The sequence below is a fragment of the Oryctolagus cuniculus genome, chromosome 7 (genome assembly GCF_051225735.1).
Source record: "Oryctolagus cuniculus isolate XC-2025 breed Fujian yellow rabbit chromosome 7, ASM5122573v1, whole genome shotgun sequence".
NCBI lineage: Eukaryota > Metazoa > Chordata > Mammalia > Lagomorpha > Leporidae > Oryctolagus > Oryctolagus cuniculus.
This window is the reverse complement of record NC_142873.1, coordinates 89,247,129-89,255,610: the sequence shown is the minus strand read 5'-3', so window position 1 is coordinate 89,255,610 and position 8,482 is coordinate 89,247,129.

Here is an 8,482-nt window from a genome sequence, read left to right as displayed (position 1 = left end):
CACTTATAAATCTTCTGCACACTGCACTCCACCTCTATTTATGAAATGAACATGGTAGTCTTTTCTAATTGGAATTGGAAGGAGAGTTTACTTGAAACTGTTATTACTTCAGCAGACTGCACCAAAGGGCACAAAACTCTAGTCACAGCAAATAGTTTCCCAGGGTTTGGCCATGTTTTATTGCATCAAACTGATCACATTTATTTTTAAATTTTTAAATTAAAAATTACAGTATATACAGTATATACAGAAGTGCATATGAACTGACAATATTTGATTTTATTTGTTCAACCAATACTTGCTGGCTATAGGCTCTGTGTTTTGCACTGATGTAGGCCAAAAGATAAAGCAGTGAGAAGAAACAAAGGATCTTATTTCATACAGTGTGTGTATACACATGAGCCTGTTTGATATTTATCCAGAACATGGCTTGGATGTTGCATTTTGGCAATTAACAACATAAGAAACTTTATAACATATATAGAAACATGGGGACTGAGCAACATGCTTCCAAATGAACAGTGGGTCATAGAAGAAATCAAAAGAGAAATTAAAATATTCCCTGAAATGAATGAAAATGAAAGCACAACATATCAAAATTTATTTGATACAGCAAAAGTAGCATTAAGAGAAAAGTTTATAGCAACTAGTGCCTACATCAAGAAATTTAAAATTTTTCACATAAATGATCCAAATGCATGCCAAGGACCCAGAAAAATAAGGACAAACCAAACATAAAACTAGTAAGAGGAAAGAAATAATAAAAATTAGAAAAGAAATTTTAAAAATTGAAATTAAAAATACAAACAAAACTACAACATATCGTGGTGAGGATCTCTTTTGGTCATGTTTACTAGGGGTTCTATGAGCTTCCTGTACTAGGATATCTCTGTCCTTCTCCAAACCTGGGAAGTTCTCTGCAAGTATCTCATTAAAAAGGCCTTCTAATCCTTTCTCTCTCTCCATGCCTTCAGGAACTCCTAGAACCCGAATGTTGGGTTTTTTAATAGTGTCCTGTAGATTGCCAATAATATTTTTTAGATTTCTAATTTCCTCTTCTTTTCTTTGGTTTGACTGTATACTTTCCTGTGCTCTGTCTTCTAAGTCCGATATTCTCTCTTCTGTTTCATTGACTCTGTTTTTAAGGCCCTCTAATGTGTTTGTCATTTGATCTATTGAGTTCTTCATTTCATTTTGATTTCTCTTCACTATCACACTTTCCTGTTCTACTAGTTTCTGCGTTTCATTTTGATTCCTCCTTAAGATTTCATTTTCTCGAAGGAGATTTTCTATCCTGTCCAGTAAGGATTTCCATAGCTCAAGCATTTGTTTTTGAAAACTTCCAATTGTTCTTATCATAAATTTTTTGAAATCGGTATCTTGCATTTCTTCCATCTCATCATCTTCATAATCTTGGCTTGGGATGTCTTGTTCATTTGGGGGTGTCATAATGTCTTCCTTGTTCTTGATTCCTCAGTTTCCACGTTTGTTGCTTGGCATTGTGGAGATATTCTTTGGATTCTTCTTCCCTCGCTGTGGTGTTTTTTCTTGTTATACTATGACTGTATTAAGTGGACTGTCTGCTTTTGATGCAGCCTTAGGGGCTTGAGATGGGTGTGGCCTGAGTCTGTTTGGCTCCTCAGGGTTAAGGGTGTGCCAAAGGTGACACTCCCAGGTTAGGCATGGTAAATCTCTCTCTCTTTCTTTTTTTGATTCAGAAGGGAGGTAATTCTGCACAGTTGAGCAGAATTAGTGGTAGTTAGCAGGTGAATGATATACCCACAGGAGCCAGATCAGTCCCAAAGGGACAAATATCATATGTTCTCCCTGATTGGCGACAACTAACTGAACACCAAAGGGGAAACCTGTTGAAGTGAAATGGACACTATGAGAAACAGTGACTTGATCAGCCCTTGTCCTGACTGTTGATGTACAATGTAATACTTTATCCCTTTTAGTATTTTTTTTTTGTTCTAGTACTATTGGTTGAACTCTGTAATTAACATACAATTATTCTTAGGTGTTTAAATTTTAACTGAAAAGTGATCCCTGTTAAATATAACAGTGGGAATAAGAGAGGGAGGAGAGGTACAATTTGGGACAGCTCAATAGGACTTGCCCCAAATGGTGGAGTTAGAAACGTGCCAGGGGATTCCAATACAATCCCATCAAGGTGGCATGTATCAATGCCATCTCACTAGTCCAAGTGATCAATTTCAGTTCAAAATTGATCACACTGATAGCTCTAAGAGTCAAAGGGATCACACAAATAAGACTAGTGTCTGCAAAAACTAACTGATAGAATAAAAAGGGAGAGAACGATCCAACATGGGAAGCAGGATACACAGCAGACTCATACAATGGCAGATGTCCTAAACAGCACTCTGGCCTCAGAATCAGCCCTTAAGGCATTCGGATATGGCTGAAGAGCCCATGACAGTATTTTAGGCATGGAAAGCCAAGACACCCTGGAAAAAAAAAAAAAAAAGAAGAAGAAGACCTAAATGAAAGATTTCTGCGAGTGATATCCCAGTGGAAAGAACGGGGCCATCAAAGAAGGAGGTACCTTTCTTTGAAGGGAGGAGAGAAGTACCACTTTGACTATGACCCTGTCAGAATAAGATCGAAATCGGCGAACTCAAAAGGCTTCCATAGCCTTGGCAATTCATGACTAGAGCCTAGGGAGATTACTGACACCATAAACAAGAGTGTCAAATTGTTAAGTCAACAACACGAGTCACTGTGTACCCACTTCTCATGTGGGATCTGTCCTTAATGTGCTGTCCAATGTGAAGTAATGCTATAACTAGTACTGAAACAGAATTTTACACTTTGTGTTTCTGTGTGGGTGCAAACTGATGAAATCTTAACTTAATATATACTATATCGATCTTCTGTATATAAAGAGAATTGAAAATGAATCTTAATGTGGATGGAATGGGAGAGGGAGCGGGAGACAGGAGGGGTGCGAGTGGGAGGGAAATCATGGGGGGGAAAAGCCATTGTAATCCATAAACTGTACTTTGGAAATTTATATTTACTAAATAAAAGTTAAAAAATACAAACAAAAGCTCAGTGAAATGAAGAGGTGGTCTTTTTAAAAATAAATGAAATTGATAAACCAACTACAAAAAGGGGGGGGATACCCAAATTAATAAAATCAGATATGACAAAAGAAATGTTACAATTGATACAATAGAAATAAAAAGAATCATCAGGAATTATTACAAACAGCTATACATCAACACATGGGAAAATCTGGAAAAGATAGATTTCTGTACACATACAATTTACCAAAATTGAGATATGAAGATAGAAACCTGAATAGACCAATAACAATGACTGAGATTGAATCACTAATAGACTTCACCAAAAAAAAAAAAGCTTAGGATTGGATGACCTCACTGCTGAATTCTATGAAACTGTTAAACCAGAACTAATTTCAACTCTTTGAAGACTATTCAAAATAGCTGAAAGGGAAAGAATCCTCCCAAACTCTGTGAAGCAAGCATCACCTTGATTCCAAAACTAGGAAAAGAATTATAGACCAATCTCCCTGATGAACATAGATGTAAAAATCTTAAAAAAAAAAAAAAAAAAAAAGCCCTAGCTAATTGAATCCAACTCCTCATCAAAAAATCATCTACTTGGAACAAGTGAAATTTATCCCAAGGATACAGGAATTGTTCAACAATGAAAATCAATAAATGTGTCACATCACATTAACAAAATGAATAAAAACTATGATTATCTCAATAGATGCAGAGAAAGAATTTGATAAAATAGAATGCCCTTTCATGAAAAAAACCTTTTAAAAAATTTTTATAGAAGGCAGATACCTCAACACAATCAAACAGACATTTGGCAACCCACTGTCAGCATCATAGTGAGTAGAGAAAACTTGGAGGTATTTCCATTAAGATCTAGAATCAGACAAGGATGAGCAGTCACACCTTTATTATTCAATATTATTCTGGAAGTTTTAGCCAGAGTCATTAGACAAGAAAAAGAAATGAAAGGGATACAAATTGGAAAGGAGGAGTCAAATTATTTCTGTTTGCATATAACACAATTAGATATATATCTAATATATCTATCTACATCTATATATATCCATATATATCTAATATATATATATATATAGGGGAACCAAAAGACTCCACTAAGAAACAATTGGAACCCTTAACAGAGTTCAGAAAAGTTGCAGGATATAAAATTGACCAATGAACACAAAAATCAATAGTATTCATATACACTAGCAATGCTATGACTGAAGAAGAACTTGTAAGATCAGTCCCATTCACCATAGCTACAAACAATTTAACCAAGGATGTGAAAGACTTCTACAATGAAAATTACAAAACATTTAGAAAAGAAATAGAAGACGACACAAAAATGTGAAAAAAATTTCCTTTCTCATGTATTGGAAGAATTAATATCATCAAAATGTCTGTACCACCCAAAACAATTTACAGATTCAATAGGATCCCAATCAAAATACCTAGGACATTCTTCTCAGATCTAGAAAAGAAAATCTTAAAATTCATATAGAAACAGAAGAGACACCAAATAGTGAAATAAATCTTAAACAATTAAAGCAAAGGTTGAGGCAGCACAATACCAGATTTCAGGACATACTACAGGGCAGTTATAATTGAAACAACATGTTTCTGGCACAAGAATAGACATATAGACAAATGGAACAGAATAGATACACTAGAAATTATTGTACTCATCTACAACCAACTAATCTTTGACAAATGAGCTAAAATCATTCCTTGTAGAAAGGACAGTCTCTTTAACAAACGGTGTTGGGAAAATTGGATTCCCAACAGGCCCAAGTATGAAACAAGACCATTACCTTACACCCTGCACAAAAATCAACACACAATGTATCAAGGATCAAAACCTAAGACCTGAAATCATCAGATTACTGGAGGAAAACATAGGAGAAATGCTACAAGACATTGGCATAGGCAAAGACTTCTTGGATAAAACCCCAGAAACACAATGGGATTACATCAATCTAAGAAGCTTCTGCCCCATGAAGGAAACACTCAACAAAATGAATAACGGGAGAACATATTTGCAAGCTATGCATCTGATAAAGGATTTTTTTTTTTTCGACAGGCAGAGTGGACAGTGAGAGAGAGAGAGACAGAGAGAAAGGTCTTCCTTTGCCGTTGGTTCACCCTCCAATGGCCGCCACGGCCAGCACACTGCGGCCGGCGCACCACGCTGATCTGATGGCAGGAGCCAGGTACTTATCCTGGCCTCCCATGGGGTGCAGGGTCCAAGCATTTGGGCCATCCTCCACTGCACTCCCTGGCCACAGCAGAGAGCTGGCCTGGAAGAGGGGCAACCGGGACAGAATCCAGCACCCCTACCGGGACTAGAACCCGGTATGCCAGCGCCGCAAGGCAGAGGATTAGCCTACTGAGCCGCGGCACCGGCCTGATACAGGATTAATATCCAGAATACATAAACTCAACAACAACAAAACAAACAATCTAGTAAAGAAATAGACAAAGGATATTAGCAGGTATTTTTCAAAGTAGAAAGTACAAATGGCCCACAGATGCATGAAAAAATGTCCAGGATCGCTAGTCATCAGAGAAAGGCAAATAAAAACCACAGTGAGGTTTTGCCTCACCCCAGTTAGAATGGCTGTCATCCAAAAGCCAATAAATAACAAATGCTGGCAAGATGTGGAGGCAAAGGTAATCTAACCCACCGTTGATGGAAATGTAAACTGGCACAAACTTTATGGAAGACAGCATGAGGATTCCACAGAAATCTAAAAATAGATCTATAATATGACCCAGTCATCACACTCTTGGAGATATATCCAAAGGAAGTGAAATCAGAATATGAGTTATCTGTAACCCCATGTTTATAGCAACACAGTTCACAATAGCTAAGAAATGGAATCAACCCAGATGGCCATTAACTGATGACTGCATAACAGAATATGAGATATATATATATATATATATATATATATTGGAATATATACATATATAGGAATACTACTCAGCCATCAAAAAGAATGAAAACATGTTTTGCAACAAAATGATTGCAACTGAATACCATTATTCTTAGTGAAATAAGCCAGACACAAAAAGACAAATATCAGATATTTTCTCTTTTTATAGTAGCTAGTATGTAGAGTACACAAAAAAAATTAATGTATTTGAATGAAACTGATATGTTGAGATTTTATTATTGTTTATAGCTCTTGTCAACATTCCTGCTGAATAGTGGTATTTCTACTTTTTATTGTTGAATTTTTTATTTAGTGGAACATTAAGCCTGTGATTATAATGTGAATTAAAATATCTTACCTCAAAAATTAAAAAAGAATAAAAGAATGAAAAGAAGGAGGAAGAGAGAGAGGATAGCAGGGATGAAGAGAGGCAAGTATATCATTAATTCCTAGAGTTGTATCTATGAACTACATTAAATCTGTTCCCTTTATATTAATAAAAAATTTAAATATTTCAGTGTATATACAGAAATATGAATTGGCTAATTTGTAATTTCATTTGATCACCAAATATTTGCTGGCCCTAGGCCATGTGCTTGTCAATGATATAGGCATAGAAGATAAAGCAGTGATTAAAGTACAAAAAATCTTAGTCTCATGGAGTGTGTGTGTGTCAACATTAGCCTCTTTGATGTCTAACAAGAACATGAAACTCATAAACACTACATTGCATCATATATACTTGGAACTCAACATTTAATGGGAATGACAAGGATTTATCCAGTTTAGCTGTATTATTTTTCAAAGCAAAATATAAAATCCCAAACAGGGAAACACTAGTTATAATTACGCTCTATCAGTAAATGATTTCAGGAAAACAAACAGGGTAGACAAAGGAGACTAAGCAAGCTGAATGATGAATGAGATGATATTAACATTTCAACAGAAAACATAGGTCACACTAAACACAGGGAGGGGAGACTCATTTGGGTACATTAAAGCGTTGCATCTCCATTCAGAGGAAGTACTCCCCACATTTTCTCTATTACACAGCTATTAACTTCTATAAAAATAAAAATGAAGCTCTCAAACTGGAAGAAGTTTATAGAATTCATTACGATGATGGGAGATGAGGAAATAGAAAGTGTTTCCACAGGCTGCCAGTGGATTAAAGGCAGTGAATGGAACAGAAGAAACATCTCCATTTGGGTTTTGTAAAAGACTTCCTAAGAAGAAATATTCAGGTATTTTAGGGATGGGATAAAGTTGGTTTTTCCATATAAAACAAGTGCCTTCAGGCAATTTCCCATAAGCTGTGAGAGTAAACTTGTTTTATTTTTGTTACCTTCCCTATATTCCTTGGGAGTTTCCAGCAGGACATCCTTCCTATGGGGATTTGTAAGCAGGGTGTGGAAAATTCTCTGATATTCTGCTGGAATGGTCTCACAGGGTCATGCTTCACAATGGTGGTTTTTAATTAAGCATTAAAACATGAAGCAAAGCCATGTGCCACAAAGTATTATATATAGCTCTCCAAGAGTTCTAAAGCAAACTCCAAAGTTTAAACCCTGAAGGGGCTACATCTGAATGCTGACTATGAGAATTTGTCTCCTTTATCCACTTTCACACACTCACCAGCTGCTCCTTCACTTCTCTCCTTATTTGTCTGCAGAAAGACAATCAACTGATCAGAAACAATGGGGGAAAATGACACTTTTTAAAGCAATAAAGTATAAAAAATAAAACCAAAAGGCATAAGAGGAACTGATATCAAAAGATGAATGTTTATAATAAAGTGCAAGGGTAGGGGGTATTCCACACACATTTGCACACTTGATCAGGCACAGGGCAATGAAAGTAATTTTATTAATGTCTTCAAAATATCCTTGGGTCTTTGGTACAAAAAGTCACCAGAGATGTAAATGTGTTGTACTCTGTGAGTCTAGAATTGAGTCTCATGCCAGTAGGCTGTGGCTTATTTAAAAAACAGACACAGGCCTGATTGCCATGCTATTTTGCTGAAGGGCGCATAAAACTCTTATGTAACCCACAAAAGATGAAAATACGACTACAGAGATGTTCAAATCATACCATGTACACTGTATTCTCTAGTTCCAGATAATGTTAATTCTGCAAGGACTCTCCAAAGGTGAATTTAATTTTCATAATTTAATAAGGTACGCAAAACCTTAATAACATATAAGAATGTTCAAGCATCCTGTAGTGCAGACTTCCAAGTATAAGCAAAAATTACTCAAGGTTTAGGACGGTCTCCAAACCTTAGAACAAACACCCCATGAGATCTTTAATGTCATTACAAAGCAAAGGAGTCTAAGTTTATAAGTTCTCATCTGAAACACCCTAACACAGTGAAGTACGTGCTGGTTGATTTATCCCTTCTGGAAGAATGAAAGGTTGCGTTGGACCTGGTGAGATTTTAACCTGTGATCCTAGAGAATCTTCCAGAGCTTCAAACCTAAAGTTTGATGTGTAACC